Genomic DNA, 17460 nt, shown 5'->3' on the forward strand with positions numbered 1-17460 from the left:
TGACATGGCTTCATCTACTAACCATTCTCTAAAGTGTTACACATGAAGTAGACTTATCCAAGAACAAATGATCCATATCAAGATGTGTATACATGATAACATGTTCACATGAAAGTCTTCCCAAAGATTGCATGACTGGAGGGCACAATCCAAAGTATTCTACAAGATGTTCTCATCACCTCTACAAATGAGACACAACACACTTTAGGCCATGGGTTTACAAAAATGTACCAATGGGTGAGGAATGGGATAATGCTTCCTCAACAAAAGATGTTCATCTATGTATCTTCTACAACATACCAAAAGGGCACGTCAATAGGACATACAAGCATAGAGATATGGCTTCCACACTCATGTTTATGGAATCTGAAAATTTCCACGCTCATGTTTATAAGTGTGCATGCGTTAGTGACTTCCCTAGATATCTCCAAACTGAAGGATTCATTTTGCGTATAATTTAATAATATATTAGCTTCAAAAGATGGGGTCAAGCACCAAATTATGACGTCGTATGAGGTTCCTACAGCTTCCAGAGCATACAACAGGCAAGCAGCAATTCTTAGACATGATTCATTACCTTCACAGTTGATCGATGTCCACCAGGTATTTCCACTAAATCCTTCATCAGGGTACCTCCAACTTCGACCACCTAGGTCTTTAAATCATGTTTTTTCTACCTAGGTCCTCTATCTAGGTCTTGCCAGAAGAAGGAAAAACGTAAAGGAGATTTAACTAAATATTGGGGACTGACACCAAGCTCGCCTATGCTAATAATTCATCATAAAACGAATGCTACAACCGACACATACAACCATGATCATTACATCATCCCCTCTTGAGATCAACCTCATCTATGGTCTCGTGACCAGGGTTTCTGAAGTGATGTTTCTACTATTGACGGAAACAAAAAAATGGTACTGCAAGCACCAGACTCATGTATTAATAATGGGATTCAGATTTCAAATTAATCAATGACATGGAAATCCTTCATCAAGCGTTCAAGACACAAGCAAATCGTATAAAGACATAACAGGGGAGTTTGACAACAAGCTCGTCTGAGACGATTTTACACTGTCCTGCACAAAAAAGCGATCTGGGAGAAATTGGTGAAGAATATAGGGATGGGTCATATACCATTCTCTTCATATGGATGTCCTCTACGACATATCCAAAATTCACAATAATTGGATGAATGAGCAACACAATGTGGCCGAAACATCAAACTACATGACAGTTGAAGTTTTCTGAAGACTTCCCGGAAGTCTACTGTTTCGTTGATTTCGACCACTAAACGTGCTCAAAACTCATAAAGATTCTTTTTAAGATATTGGAAATTCCATGGGCATCAAAAAGTTGGGGAAGATCATCAAAAACGGAAATCGTACGAAGATTCTACAGCATTTTCAATGAAGACCTAACTTCTGAATTTTCTGATGACGAATTATGACGAAATTATTCATTCGTCCACATCTGAATCAGGAGATACACCATCAAAGCAAGGACGAACTTCATCTTCAACCGATAGTATCACTTGCAAGTCGGCGGTTGATAGACACATTTTTGTGACCGAATTGTCCTCAATTTTCAGTATTGTTGGTACTCGATTTTCTACTTATTATGGTGTTTTATGTGTTTGTAGGTATTTTTGGAAAATAAACATTTTTGGAAAATTCGGCTCGAAAAGTTGGTATAGGCACCCGGAGGACACACGTTATTCGGACTCTCATTTTTGGATAAGAGGCACCTAACTGATAAGGGGCACCCCAGGGAGCCAACTGCTAATCGCACCCCATTACTGGTTAAGGGGTCTCCATCTTCTTCCTTGATTTGAAAAGAAAAATTGGCGGGAAATTTGGTTTCAACGGTAAATGATTTATTATCTTTAAGATAAGAATATCTTCTTGGTTTACAAACATGAAGTTTTGAAGAAAAAGGAAGTTATCTTGTATTAAAAAATAAAGATATCCTTAGAAGATTTTATCTTGCATTTTATTCTGCGAATCAAAGAAGATGAGGGTTTAGTAAAGACATATATAGAATAAAGAGAAGGAAAAATTCCTGAAGATATTTTTAATTAAGAAAAAGAAGATTTTGGGGTTATGGAAGAATATATTTGAGTGATGTGTATTTGTGTGTATAAATAGAGAGCTAGAGAGCACATTTGGGGGGAGTTTGGGAGAGAAAAGAAAATCACTTGTTTAATAATTTTCTCACATTTTCATCATTTGTAAACCATCTTTGAGCATAAATGAAATCAACTTTTGAGCGTGTTTCCATCATGATGAGCTAGACCCAATCCTTGGGGCGACGGAGGAAGCTATCTTTCCAATGAAAAGTGGTAATTCTTAATTATTTAATTTGTGCAATTTTTATTTATGATTATTTGCCTAGATTGAAAATAGATTTTATGATTTTTGTTAAACAATTGTATTTTCTTTTGATGGAACATGCTTAGCCTAGGGTTTTGATGTCTCATGCTTTGGAATAACATTTGTTGTTTCTAAAAATCTACTTTTGCAATAGTTGAGAATCAATTTGAACGTGTGAAATTGCACGATTATAATTAGTATCACTTTGGAATTGGTAAATAGCGGAATCCTAGCTCCAGTCTCTCCATAATTGTCACAACACTTTTTATTCGAGTTTGTTATTTTTATTTATAAAAATTAAGTCTAAAAAAGCTGCTTTCACAAGTCTTGAATGAACCATTGCTTACCACTTCTACAACCACTATAAAATTACATCAATTTTTGGCGCCGCCAACGCGGACTTGTCTTTAGGCTACAGTTTTTAGATTTTTTTTTAGGTTTTTATTTGCTTTTCATTTTCATTTTATTTGTTCTTCTTTACGTTTTTGGGTTTTTATCTTTTTCTTACAGATTTTGGAGTTTGGAGCGAAAGAAAAATTTGCCAAAGCTTTTGGTGAATACTTAAAGATTTGGAGTAAAAGCAACGCGAAAGGAGCGAAAGAAAAGAAGAATAAAAACTAATTAAAAAAAAAGACAGAGAGAGACATTTTTTTTTAATTTTTAGATTATCTTTTTCTTTTGCACTTTATTTTTGGACTTTGGACTGTGAACTTTGGGACTTTTTTTTTAACCCTACAGAAAGGTAGTTTAAATATAAATTGTTTGCAGAGAAGGACGACGATTACGATATCGCCTCGGCCCCTCGGGTTCGTACATGACATAGGAGTCGTGGCCCGAGTCGACTTCAACGGTTTATCCCCCGTCTGGTACGGGAGGTAAGTTTGTCGAAACACTCGCGAATCCCCTGTCAGCGAGTTACTGTATTCCTTCATTTGCATATATGCTGAGGATTTGAAAACGGCTGCTTTAATTTCCTAGTAAAGGGCAAGGACTGGCCATACAAGATAAGGGTTCGGATTTCATCACCGTTCCCTTCTTGCCTGCCTTAGGAAAATGAAACCAAACGCGAACCTAAGCCTAAAATTTGACTAGAACGAGACCTATAGGGTAACGAGCTTAATAGGAAAGTCATTCGAAAAATATTGGTTACTCTTTTAAGCATTCTTCAAAGTTCATGATGTTTTCTGTGAGTTGAATACGCCGCCTTGTAACGTCGGTGAGGCCTTGGGTATCAAAGCTCCACTGAGCTTCCCTCGTCTCGACTCAACTTACTTTAACTCGGATTGATTACAAAAGGGTTTGCTTAAATTGTAACGAATTCCCTTTCGAAGGATTAGAAGCTGGTCTAGAAACAATCTAAGTGGAGCCATCATGCTTTTTGTTTGCTAGAAATCAGTAGGTTTGCTGTGGTGGAGTCATCCTTATTTGTGTTTGCATAAAACTTCCCTTCCTTTTAGGATTTCTTTCCTTTTCTTTTGTTTTTCTAGTGTATGCCCGAGGTTATTAGAGAGCGGGCTTGGAAAAGAAACACTCTAGGTCGTTTGGTTAGTAATAAACCTAGTAGTTCTTCTTGTGAAGGCGGGGAGCTCGAAGACTCTTCTTTTGAGAGCCTTGTCTTTGGAAATTTCATTTTTGAAAACTTGATAATTAGTGAAGAAAGTACTCCTAGTCCTTTGGTAGTGCCAGAAATGGCAACTTTGAAAGCTTTATTAAACCCAACTAGGACCTCTCGTCCGTCTTGTATCAAGTTAGCTGAAACCGAGGCAAATTATGAACTCAAATCTGGGACTTTACAGATGCTCCCAATATTTTTAGGAAAAGAGAATGAGAACCCCTATTTTCATGTTAGGGAATTTGAGGAAGTTTGTAGTACTCTGAAAATTAAAAACCTTAGTGATGATGCATTGAAACTTAGGTTATTTCCTTTTTCCTTAAAAGATAAAGCCAAATCTTGGATGTATAGTTTGGATTCTGAGTCAATTGAAACATATGACCAACTTACATCTGCTTTTATACAGAAGTTTTTCCCAAGGCACAAAACATCGTCTATTAGGACACAAATCTGTATTTTTGCTCAACAAGAGGGAGAATCTTTATATAGGTATTTAGAAAGGTTCAATGACTTAATATCTCAATGTACTCATCATGGTTTAGAGATGGTTAGGTTAGTTCAGATCCTCTACGAGGGTTTAGATTATTCAACAACAACCATGGTTGAGTCCTTATGCAAAGGTGGGTTTGAGAATAAAACTGTTGATGAGGTGATGACATTTTTGAATGAAATCGCCGATAAGACCCAACAATGGGAAAATAGTAGGGAACCCCAGAAAAAAATTCTTCTAAGTAGAGGAAATGTCAATAGGGTAGAAGGATCTTATGAGTCGGATGCTAAAATAGCAGCCATAGCCAAAAGGTTAGAAGCCTTAGAATTAGGTCATTCTAGTGGTAATAGTGGTAGAATAGAGCCTTTTAGGGAAGGCCATACTGTTGAGGAGCAAGCCAATGCTTTTTATAACAACACTAGATTCGATAACCGTCAGAAGTTTGACCCATATTCAGAAACCTATAACCCTGGCTGGAGAAACTATCCCAACCTTTCTTGGTCTAAGGGCCAGGATCAAGGTCAGTCTAGTAACTCTCAGGTTCCCCCAGGTTTTGGCTATACTAAGAATCCTTCAGCTCTGGCACAGTTTCAAAACCCTTCGGATAAGAAGATTACGAGTTTAGAAGAGTTTCTTTCTTTGTTAACTCGTAACACTGTGCAGTTTCAGCAATTTGTTGCTCAAGATTTAGAAGAAAATAAGAGAATAGGTCAGGCTAACTCTCAGGCTATTTCCGAGTTGAAAACCCAGGTTAGTCAGATAAATGAGTCTTTTAAGAGAAATAGGTAGGTTTCCTAGTCAAACTCAACCCAACCCTAGAGGAATTAATGAAATAGGTGAAAGACCATCCGATCATGTTAATGCAATCACAACCCTTAGGAGCGGTAAAACGGTAGACAATAAGGTAGCCATGCCTAGTGGACATACTGTAGTTCTACCTTCTACTTTTGATGAGGAGCCCATAGCTGAGGAAACTGAAACAATTTCTAAGGAGTCCCAAGAAATTCCTGATAGGATTACCTATGTGCCCAGAGCCCCATATCCACATTTGTTAGCCCCAACAAAGAAGGAGTCGACTTTCAACGAGATAATGGAAACATTTAAGCAGGTGAACATCAACATCCCATTATTAGAAGCAATTAGGCAGATGCCCGCTTATGCCAAGTTCCTTAAAGATATTTGTACACGAAAGCGTAAGCTGAATGTCCATAAGAAAGCCTTTTTAGCTGGTCAAGTAAGTTCAATTCTTATGAACCAAACACCCCCTAAGTATAAGGACCCTGGATGCCCCACCATATCTTGTGTGATCGGTAATCATGTAGTTGATAAGGCATTGCTTGACTTAGGAGCTAGTGTTAACTTACTCCCATACCATGTGTATACCCAGCTAGGACTTGGTAAGTTGAAACCGACCAAAATGACACTTCAATTAGATGATAGGTCTGTCAAAGTGCCTCGTGGTGTCATAGAAGATGTTCTTATTGAGGTTGATAGGTTCATATACCCAGTGTATTTTGTTGTTCTAGATACCCAGCCTGTTCAGGACCCAAGTGCTCAAATACCGATGATTTTAGGTCGCCCATTCTTAGCCACATCTAATGTTGTCATCAATTGTAGATCCGGACTTATGAACATATCTTTTGGTAATATGACTACTGAGCTAAATGTCTTTAATGTCATTAAGTATTATGAGATATATGATTTAGAAGTGGTGAACATGATTAGCACTCTAGTTCCTGATCCTTTAGCCTGCACTATGTTTGATAATCCATTATTTGATGAACTTTTCAGTGCTTCGGAGGATGTAACCATGGAGAACACCTTAGTTGATGATCCTATGCTAGAGATTTCCTTTGATAATCCATTATATGAGGATGTTGTTCGTTTAGATGAACAGTCCCCAAAAGAAGCTAGTATCTGTGTTGACTTTATGGAACCTAGAACCCATCCCATAGATTTTGGTCCATTTGAATATATTGTTCACCCTAAGTTTGGGGGTAATGATGAATCTAGTGATAGTCATGTATCCCTAATTAAATTCCTTAACTTGGGACTCGATCTTTGTGCGTCTAAGATACTACTTGATTTTCTTCAAACTCTGCTGCCCGATCCTCCAGATACTGTCCATAAAGAAACCCAATTCTTAGAGACATGTCATTCGGTTGAATCTGTTTTCCTAGACACTTATATAGAGCCCAAAGAGACACCCCAGATAAATCTAGTTGCCTTGATGAAAGCCCTAGATCAAGTTATGCTCCGTCAGCTCATTTTTTTAATCCAAGATGGTAGTCTTTCTTTTGTGTCTGCTCTATTTGGTTCTAAGGACCCGCAACTATTTAGGCTATTGGTATATGACTTTGGAAGGTGACAATCCTTTTTGAGGTATTTGATTTCCAGCTAAAGACTTTAAATTTAGCATTTTCTGGGAGGCACCCACACTCATGCTTACGGTAATATCCTTCCTTATTTCTTTATCCATCCATCAAGTGGTAACAGTTTCTCCTTGTTCATGCTTTTAATTTCATCTTTATAACATTGAGGACAATGTTAGATTTAAGTTTGGAGGTGGGAAAGAAACTTTTTGTTAGCTACAATAAATAAACTCCAGAGCCTAGAAATTTATGCTTATTAAGGTTGGCACTGACCAATCTAAGTGGATGGGAACATCTTGGTTTGTAGGAATTGAGGAACCAATCTGATTAGATGGAAACATCTAAAGAGTCTATTCATAAAAGCACAGAGCTCAGGTGTTAGAATTTAAAAAAAAAAACATGGTAGTTTCGTCATATCTCGTTGAATCCTAATCCTTCTGTTTTTATTTTTTAAGTGACTTGGTGGGGCACACGATTCAAGTTGTTACCTTTGCTAGGGTGAATTAGGGTGATTCAGATACAAATAAAGAAAAAAAAATGAAGAAGAAGAAGACCGGACCATCAGACCAACCGGAATAAATTCAATAAAGTCGACCACTGGTGCCCTTGTATATGCCAGTTGTGTTGACCTAGAGTTAGGTTTATCGACCACTGGTTCCCTTGTATATGCCAGTGTGTTGGTATTAGTCCAGACCAGTATCTCAGTCCATTGGGATAGGTTCGCTTTGGCAGAGGCCTTCAGACAGATATGAGAAACACCGTTCACTTTAAACCATCTAATTTTCCCTTTATCCATCTTCTTAATCTTTCCATGTGATTGTTTGACTCCGGTTATGATGTCCAGAAACTATCTGAGTAGAGCTCTGTCACTTATATATAAATTTTAGTATGTTGAGTGCAAACTCGTGTACAACAATTGGAATTTGGCATCAGGGTACTTCCTCCTGTAGTAAATGAGAGTATGCCAACCAAGGAGATTCTTTAGTTCCTTCCAAGGTTTTGCGTAGATAGCTAGGGTCCGGAGTAAAGGTTTTGTGGGTACACCTCTGGTAAACCATCCGGAGACAACACTCCGCCGCTAGGGCCACCTAGCGGTTTAACGGCTTGCTGCACGTGCTAAGTGTAGTCATTTTTATTTTTCTAGATTAGATTTGCTCGAGGACTAGCAAATAATAAGTTTGGGGGTATTTGATAGACACATTTTTGTGACTGAATTGTCCTCAATTTTCAGTATTGTTGGTACTCGATTTTCTACTTATTATGGTGTTTTATGTGATTGTAGATATTTTTAGAAAATAAACATTTTTGGAAAATTCGGCTCGAAAAGTTGGTATAGGCACCCGGAGGACACACGTTATTCGGACTCTCATTTTTGGATAAGAGGCACCTAACTGATAAGGGGCACCCCAGGGAGCCAACTGCTAATCGCACCCCATTACTGGTTAAGGGGGCTCCATCTTCTTCCTTGATTTGAAAAGAAAAATTGGCGGGAAATTTGGTTTCAACGGTAAAGGATTTATTATCTTTAAGATAAGAATATCTTCTTGCCTTACAAACATGAAGTTTTGAAGAAAAAGCAAGTTATCTTGTATTAAACAAGAAAGATATCCTTAGAAGATTTTATCTTGGATTTTATTCTGCGAATTAAAGAAGATAAGGGTTTAGTAAAGACATATATAGAATAAAGAGAAGGAAAAATTCCTGAAGATATTTTTAATTAAGAAAAAGAAGGTTTTGGAGTTATGGAAGAATATATTTGAGTGATGTGTATTTGTGTGTATAAATAGAGAGCTAGAGAGCACATTTGGGGGGAGTTTGGGAGAGAAAAGAAAATCACTTGTTTAATAATTTTCTCACATTTTCATCATTTGTAAACCATCTTTGAGCATAAATGAAATCAACTTTTGAGCGTGTTTCCATCATGATGAGATAGACCCAATCCTTGGGGCGACGGAGGAAGTTATATTTCCAATGAAAAGTGGTAATTCTTAATTATTTAATTTGTGCAATTTTTATTTATGATTATTTTCCTAGATTGAAAATAGATTTTATGATTTTTGTTAAATAATTGTATTTTCTTTTGATGGAACATGCTTAGCCTAGGGTTTTGATGTCTCATGCTTTGGATTAACATTGTTGTTTCTAAAAATCTACTTTTGCAATAGTTGAGAATCAATTTGAACGTGTGAAATTGCATGATTATAATTAGTATCACTTTGGAATTGGTAAATAGCGGAATCCTAGATCCAGTCTCTCCATAATTCTCACAACACTTTTTATTCGAGTTTGTTATTTTTATTTATAAAAATTAAGTCTAAAAAGCTGCTTTCACAAGTCTTGAACGAACCATTGCTTACCACTTCTACAACCACTATAAAATTACATCAGCGGTGCTTCTGCTGATGATATATGAGCTCTTCAAACGTGCAAAGACGGGCAAAGTCCATTATTCAAAAATCATAAATTGATTTTCATGAAACCGTGAACAACCCACGTAAATTTTTATTGTGTTAACATCCACTGATTTTTCAAAAATTGGACAGACGTCCATTCTATAATTTTGAAAACTCACATACATGCATTATTTCACCATGTATAATTGTCTACTTTCAACAGTTGTTCCAAATCAAAACATTGATTTTACAAAAAATATATTTTAACGTAAAACTCACGTAAGTTTGAAAAAAATATGTATATATATATTTTTGCTCCCTCGTACGAGCATACCTCTTTGAAATGGAGTATATTTTCAAAAATTTGTGAAAGCTCATATATCGAAAATAAATTTTTTCATGAAAGCTCATAGACAATTTTTTTTATTACTAACAGAGGTATGTATATTCAAAAAAAAAAAAAAAAAAAACTTTTCTCTCGTACGAGCATCCACCTTTGAAACGAGAGTTTATTCCATTTTGTGAAATCTCACACATTTGAAAAATAAAATTTTGGTTTTCGTGAAAGTTTATAGACAAAATTTTTATCATTAGACGCTAGTCTACTTAAAAAAAAATCTCTCTTATGCTAGGGATCATTGTTTGTTTCTTAAACTAATGAACGTCTGTTCCTAAAACAATGATTTCCTTTTCTAAGCCCGGGCCCATAAACGGTAAACCGACCCAAACTGGGTGTCCGACCGCCCGAATCAGCAGTGCCTCATCTCTCCGTGCTCACAGGATGAAAGTCTATCATATTACCGGAGTCATTATCCAGGCATTGCTTGCACATGACATCATTGAAGTAAATCGGAGATTCTGGAAATGCCTTTGTACGACTAAGTTCAACTACTTATCCCGTTTACTGGAAAATCACCATCTAGTGCTTAGTGCGGAACATGACTGTCCCTCATTAAGCAGGGGACTTAATGTTGATGGTGGATTTTCGACAATAGCTAAAATCGTAAAATGATACTGCATGTTTCTGGCCCGGCTTCAGGAATGTATGTGACAGTTCATATTTTATGATCCGTGAACCATTTCACGATCTCTGACTGAGCGAACTTCCTCTCAGAGCTATGATGAATATGTTTCTCGAAAGGCCTCTCAGCTGAGATTTCGATGCTTCACACATTCATCATCACCTCTACATAGAATCAAAATGATTGGGCGGCTCCTAGACATATTGCATGCTAGTATAGAGCCAAACGCCTTCAGGACATCACGATGCTCGTTGTTCCCTGACTACGTAGAGATACCATGTACAGAATTTCTTAATGATTGGGAGGCTCTTATACATATTGTATGCTAGTATAGAGACTAACGCCTTCAGTACGTCATGCTATTCGTTGTTCCCTGACTATACACCCCATCAGAACGAGTATGATGCTTCAATAATCTCATATCTCAATTATGCAAATAGCTTAATTCTAGCGTGTCATTCATCAACTAAATTCCTAGAAAATAATCTATCATATCTCATTACTCCGTTTCATGGATAATCCTCATCTGGATTCCATGGATTAGTAAAAGATAATCAACTCATTTTATTACTCCGTTTCATGAGTTATTCTCAGCTGAATTTCATGAATTAGTAATAAATACTCAGATAATTCTTATTACTTTGTTTCATGAATCATTCTCAGGTGAATTTCATGAATTAGTAATAAATATTCACTGATCGGGCATCTGGGACACCACCAAGTAAGCCCCGAGAAAATTGTGCGAGTGTACTTAGCAAATAATGCACAAATGAGCACCTGAACGCACAATCGAGCATTCGAAAATATGGACAAACGATGAAACCTGTGCAAAATAGGAAGAAAAATAATATCAGTAAAATAATAAAGGGGCGCCTAAAGGGACCGAGCCCACCGGTCATGCCGCCATGGACGGTCTCGCACCTCTTTCCATTGTTTTATATTATTTTGTTATTTTTTCCTCATCTCATGAAGACTCCTTCATTTGAGCAATCTCCGACCAAAACTTTTAGTTTCTCCATATTTATATTAGCTAGGACTCGATATTTTGGTTAATGACATGATCTTAAGGCTTTTACAGGGAATACAAGAAAATTTGTTCTTGCACAGATAAAGAGCTAAATAAAAGCTCAAATGGCGTTTACGACGAAATAATAAATGTCGTTGCAAAATCACTAGAGGAGTCGGAGCTCAATTACTCAGTGGTGGGCTGCAGAGTCAACACCTGTTTCAACACCACCTATCCTATGAGTTACAGCCAGGGAGCAGTACAACAAAACAAAGAAATGTGCTTCTTTGCCACAAGAGATGCACAAGGGAGATACCAAGTGGGCTACATGGAAGCTCTCTCACCACGTTCCTTTTGTGGTCTGTCATAAGCCCAAAATTTACATTTCTTTTCGTATCATACTAAAGGTTTCAAGCAGCGTTCACATCTTCTCATGGTGCTGTGTCGAGAGTTAAACACGGATGATGGAAGAATCATTTCGTTGGCAGAGGAATTGACGATGAGAAATGCAGACACGAGCAGCTGTGGAGGTTGATGGAAATGGTTGCCACTGCAGCGTTCTTTGCAACAACAATCGAGTTGTTTTCGACTCTCGGATAATTGAATTGAAGGCATCTCCCAGCAACAGCAACAACAATGGAAGAACGTGACTGTATACAGAGGCTGAGTTCGAGAGTTGTGGTTTGATTTTATGTCGGACAGTGAAGTGGGAGTTGTCTGACTTTGGCATGTCTGGGAAGTGAGTTTTGGCCAACAAGGGGTGATGGCTAGATGGAAAGAAGATGGAATCAAGCTCCATAAACTGTTGACAGTTCGATTGTTCTACTGGCTGAATTAGTGACGATGCACTTTGGGAGTTCAATGTCTGTTGTCGAATGGGTTGCTGCCAGTATTGATTATTGTTATTGGCTGTGACTGCGAAGACGAGTTTATGAAGGTGTAGAAGAACTCCAGATGAAAGCAGAGAAGTTGAAGGAGGTTTGAGGAGTGATAATGTGAGTTGTGCTCGGTAAGAGGAAAGTGCCGATACGATGGGGTTAGCTTGTGCAACCAGGCATAGCAAGAGTAAACGAACAGATTTTTGAGGTTTTTGGTGTGTACAATACAAAGTCAGTGGATAAAAAGAGTTGCATCTGTTGAAGTTGGAAGTGCGCAGCAGCAACAAGAATGGATTAATCTTTGTGGTTGTGTGCAGTGGTGATTGATGAGACTTGCTGTTGGAGTCAGTAATGACGGGTTGAATCTGCTGATGGTGTTGGCTTCTATCTAGATGACTTTTGCAAGCTAATTGAAGACGGATAACAAATGCCGAAAGAAGAGCAGTTGCAAATGGTTGTCGGTAACAGCTGCTGGGTACGTTGGATGAGTGTTGGAGCAGCAATTTGTATCAGCCGTTGATTCATGGCTGTAGAGTTTGGACGTGACTGAGATGATTTATATGAACTGTTGACGAAGCTGCAGGAAGTGATGTTATGGACCTGTTTACAAATGATTTTGAATGGATTTTGTGTTAGCCGCGACCGAGATATAGATGATCGGACGCAGCTTGGGGTACTCAGTTGACAAGGGATTGGCAAAGAGGAGCTGCAGTTGTATATGGATGATAGCTGTTGCTGTGGGTTAACGGACTGCGGAAAGTTAACAGGAAATGGAGACCGGGCTGGAGTTCTTGCTATGTCGAAGCCTGTTTAAGCTGTGAGTCGGTGGATGCCAAGACTTGGTCGAAACAGGAAGAAGAAGATCTGGGTAGTATGAACCGTGGGCGGAGAAAGATTGAATAGAAAGTGGTTTTGGACGTGGGTGCTAAGGATGTACTGGGCCTGGCAATTAAGCTAGGTTTTGTTTCTTCGCAATAGCATTGAGATATAAGATAGCCAGAGACAAAAAATGAAAAAAGGAGGCCGGTTTTAGGAGGCGGCACAGAGCCGTAAAGAAGGAACAGGGTTTGAAGTTTTTATTCTTTCTCTTCCGTTTTGATTAGAGATTGATTTGATTTTCTTTAATAATAGTGTATGACCCGTTCCGTAACGGCCCCGGCTTTGGATTGTTATTGTAATTAAATTTGGGTGACTATTCAAAATTCTGTTTGGTTGGTAAGACTGATTTAAGATATCTAACTTATTTTCAGTTCATTTGACTCTGGCTAGAATGAGATCATACTCATAGGAATATCTGATCAAAAAAAATACTCATAGGACAAAATAATACATTCAAATTTCTGTATCAAAATTAAAAAAATTACAATGAGTTTAGAACACAACATCAAAATTACAAAAAATAAGCGGTTTTGCGAAGCAAAAACTTTCCCTTATCAGCAATAAGTTACTTCCAATCAATGTCAACTACGAAGGAAAGTGCCAAGAGAAAACAAATATTCAACTATATGAAAACCAACACTCAAATTGATAAAAGGAACGAACGGGAGAAAAACTTAACGAAATTACAGACCTATCTCTCGCTAATCCAAACCAAAACGTTATTCTGGAAAATAAATTGTTAATGGAAATGTTATGAATAATAAATGAAGGACACTGAACTCCATTCAACTTCTTCATCCACAGAACCACGGAGGCGTTTGCTTCCTGATGATTTCCATGTTTTTCTTAAACACCAAGAATTCGATCAACAATTGATAATGGCTTTGTGTACTGAGCCACTTACACCTGTCACGGTCTCTTGGTCACATGATGGATGATGCAGTTACTTCATGCCTTCATGGTAAGACTACTGCATAGCCTATCCATTTATAAAGGTGATAGCCCAGGGTATCATACTGCGCAAAGCAAATAGAGTAATCACCATATCCTCAAACTTGGATTATGACCAACCTGGATTTCATTTGCTTTACCGGAAATTTTAACTTCCTTGCCCTAAAAATGACCGGTAAGCAAAATAGGGAAGGAGGTAGTGCTGCATGATAGAATTTTCACGTCAAAAATGAAACAAAAACTCCTGATGTAATCATGATTTGTGAAATTGGAAATTAAGTTTATCTTCGGGAAAGTGCTTAAATAACAGTAAAGTATTGGTTACATACATTCATATATGCATCACTTTACTATCGTTTTAGTGTTCAAAACTTTGATCTCCATCAAAAAGTAGAGATTAAAAAATTTTGAATGCAGACATATATGAAAAAGCAACTTGAACATATACGATCAGATGGTAAACTGACCAATTCTGGCTGGTCCCACATACTTCTATCAAATAGTCATGGTTAGTGCAGCTTCAAAGCGATAATAATCCTTGCAGCAAAAAGTAATGTAACAGAAATTTATTGGTTTTGGTTACCACAAAAACCAATACCAAAGGTAGGTTACAGTTTTGGGGTACCAAAATTAGATTGGATTTTCTAATGGTTATACGGAGACTGAGCAAGAGTTCTTTTTCCAACTCCATCTATTCCGACAGGCATAACTTTGAATCAATTATTTATTTGCAACACGTCATGTTTAATTTATTAAAGAAATTGCCTAACTTTACCAATACGGTGATTAGAAGAACTGATACTATTAATGTTATCAATGTGATAATCCAAATTACCTATACGATCTATGTTTGGTTATGTAACACTCACCTCTGATTCAGCTTCTTTGTGCACATTCTCAAATTATCATTTTTCCAGTAGGTTTTGCAGTTTATTGATATTGCAGAGTCAGCACAAAGATTAAATGTGAAATGGCAAGGATCATTGAAACGCAATGATTAAAATTACTGAATGTCGTCTTGCATTTTACTATCATCTCCACGTTTTTCTAATACTAACATCTGAAACCAACTACTATATATTAAAGACGGTTTGCAAGGTGAACTCCTGCCAAAATTGTCAAAATTTTATATCAATGTTACCATGGTTTTGGTAATCAACACCTCATTTAAGGCAATCTAATTTCGTAACAATAGGGACGTACAAATATACAATAATACTGCATTATAATTTTGCAATGTTTCATATAGTAAAAATGTTAAGAGTATACCTGGTAGTGGTTTGTTACTTTTCAGTTTCCCATGCTGGGTGATGATCCGATGCAGGAGCCTGCACTTCCCACTGGTTGTTGTTTCCCTATAGCAGCTCATTTTATACAACACTATGATTGCTGGCGATGCCACTAACGTTGCCTCTCTTTAGCAAACAAAGTTATCTCAAATGGTAAAGACTAACATTAACAGTCTCGCCATCAATCATAGCAGGGATGTCATACAATCAAGTTTTGCGACCATAAAAGACACAATAAGACTACATTAAAGTTTTAGTTTTCACTGCTGGTTGATGATACAATGAGAAAGCCGGCAGAGCTCACTGGTTGAAAAACAGAACATGAGGAAAAATTCAAAGTAATCTAATTATTCTACGTGGTAATCAATTCCACTTATCAACACTTAAGAAGCAAGGGTTCCTGAATTCGAAGTCGACCGAAACAATTCACTTTTTTAAATGTTTAAAAAGTGGCGATGGAAAGTAAACTTCCGGACTTCAAAGTATGCAAATCATATGATATTACCATTGGACTTTGAACACATTGTTAGAATACGGACATCCAACTCAAAACCAATTGGCAATGAGTGAAGAGGACCTAAGGGGTCATAAGCCGCAGGATCTTAGATTGCCCAACAATGTGAGACTAATAATCTCAACACGCCCCCTCACGTGTAGTCTCGTTGGGTCTAACACGTGGACAATTTAATCGGGTGACGCGGAGTAAAGGTGCGGTCATAGACTCGTTGCAAATAGCCTGCTCTGATACCATGTTAGAATACGGGCATCCAACTCAAAACCAATTGGCAATGAGTGGAGAGGCCCTAAGGAATTATAAGCCGCAAGATCTTAGATTGTCCAACAATGTGAGACTAATAATCTCAACACACATCTGTACGTATTATTCCCAATTGAATAAGTTATTTTATAAAAATGAATTATGTCAGAATATTTATTGAGCATATCATGGGACGTTATCGGGATAAATCACATAACAAAAGTTTCTTAAAATAAAAATAACCATATGACGTTCAATTTATCTGTATATATGGTTTACCTGCGGCACTTTTCAGAAACGGAGTTAACCACAACTGACTTTTTGTATAAAATTTCCCACTAAAAAGTGTACTCACCTAAGTGATTATTGCATATAATCTAAAATCCCCTCCAGCCTCCACTACTAAAAACTGGAATGATATTACCTGCAATGAAACCATTCATACCGTGTATGAATAATTTCAGAAAGAATGTAATGTAGAATTACAAAGAACATGAAACTGTTAATCTTGAGAACCTCCGTGATTAAACCAAATGAATTTTCCATAGACATTGACCACCCATAATTTGCCATAGACATTGACCACCCATAATTTACCCAAAAAAATCTTACCCTAACCTAAAAAACTGCTAAAACAAATCAAATGAAATTGTGGAAGTTGCATTTTGTACCTAAAATTAACTGAAAAGTTTTTCTCTTTGCCAAAACTGAGATGGGTGCTGCCTCTTTTCTCTCTTTGCCAAAACGTAATCCTATTTACCACCAGAGATGGGTGCTGCTTCTTTTCTCTATATATCCTATACCATCTGAAATCTGCAAAAATTGTATCAAAATTATAGAAAAGCCAATCGAGCTGAACAACTAAATCAAAGAAACATTTCAGAAAAAAAAATGTCAAAAATCAAACTTACATGTCCATCATTAACAGTAATCTTGACGGTGTATGGTTCAGAAAAAAACTGAGAACCTTCGGAAGATAACATCTTTCCAGGTTTATATAGTGTCCAGGATTAATTATCAGAAATTAAAGAGCTGTTACCGAGGATCTTTCTTTATTTTCATAACGTATGAACCATTAATAGAAACCCTTCTTCACAACTGGAATCAAATGTTATTTTGGTGATGGCAATGGGATCTTTATTGTTCGTGGATCTTTATTGTTCGTAACGTATGAATCTGAAGGCGAATAAGTCGAAGAAAAACCCATATATCTGTAAAAGTGCAATCAGGGTCGTTGGATTAGGGCATAAAAGAGGGAAGGATTTTCAGCCGAGATTTATCTCCACCATTTTCTTGAGTTTTGGGAGGAACATGTACCGTTGATGCCCTGCAAAGGCCTATTTAGAGTCGTTGGATTAGGAAAAACACATTTGTTTTTGTAAGATAGATGTTTATGGCTTTTGAGAAAGCCATGTCTTGCTAGATACTTTTGTAGCTAGGGT

At 37.2% G+C, this 17460-nt stretch overlaps 1 long non-coding RNA gene across 1 annotated transcript; it reads right to left on the reverse strand.

Annotated features, from left to right (window-relative positions):
* Positions 1-13646: 13646 nt before the first annotated feature.
* LOC113287166 lies at positions 13647-17162 on the reverse strand. The gene is made up of 4 exons (XR_003329775.1): positions 16930-17162; positions 16690-16831; positions 15242-16442; positions 13647-14174 (listed from the first exon to the last, which is right to left on the reverse strand). It is a non-coding gene; the product is annotated as an uncharacterized LOC113287166 (long non-coding RNA).
* Positions 17163-17460: the final 298 nt, after the last annotated feature.

The sequence above is a fragment of the Papaver somniferum genome, chromosome 6 (assembly GCF_003573695.1).
Source record: "Papaver somniferum cultivar HN1 chromosome 6, ASM357369v1, whole genome shotgun sequence".
NCBI classification, from domain to species: Eukaryota; Viridiplantae; Streptophyta; class Magnoliopsida; order Ranunculales; family Papaveraceae; genus Papaver; species Papaver somniferum.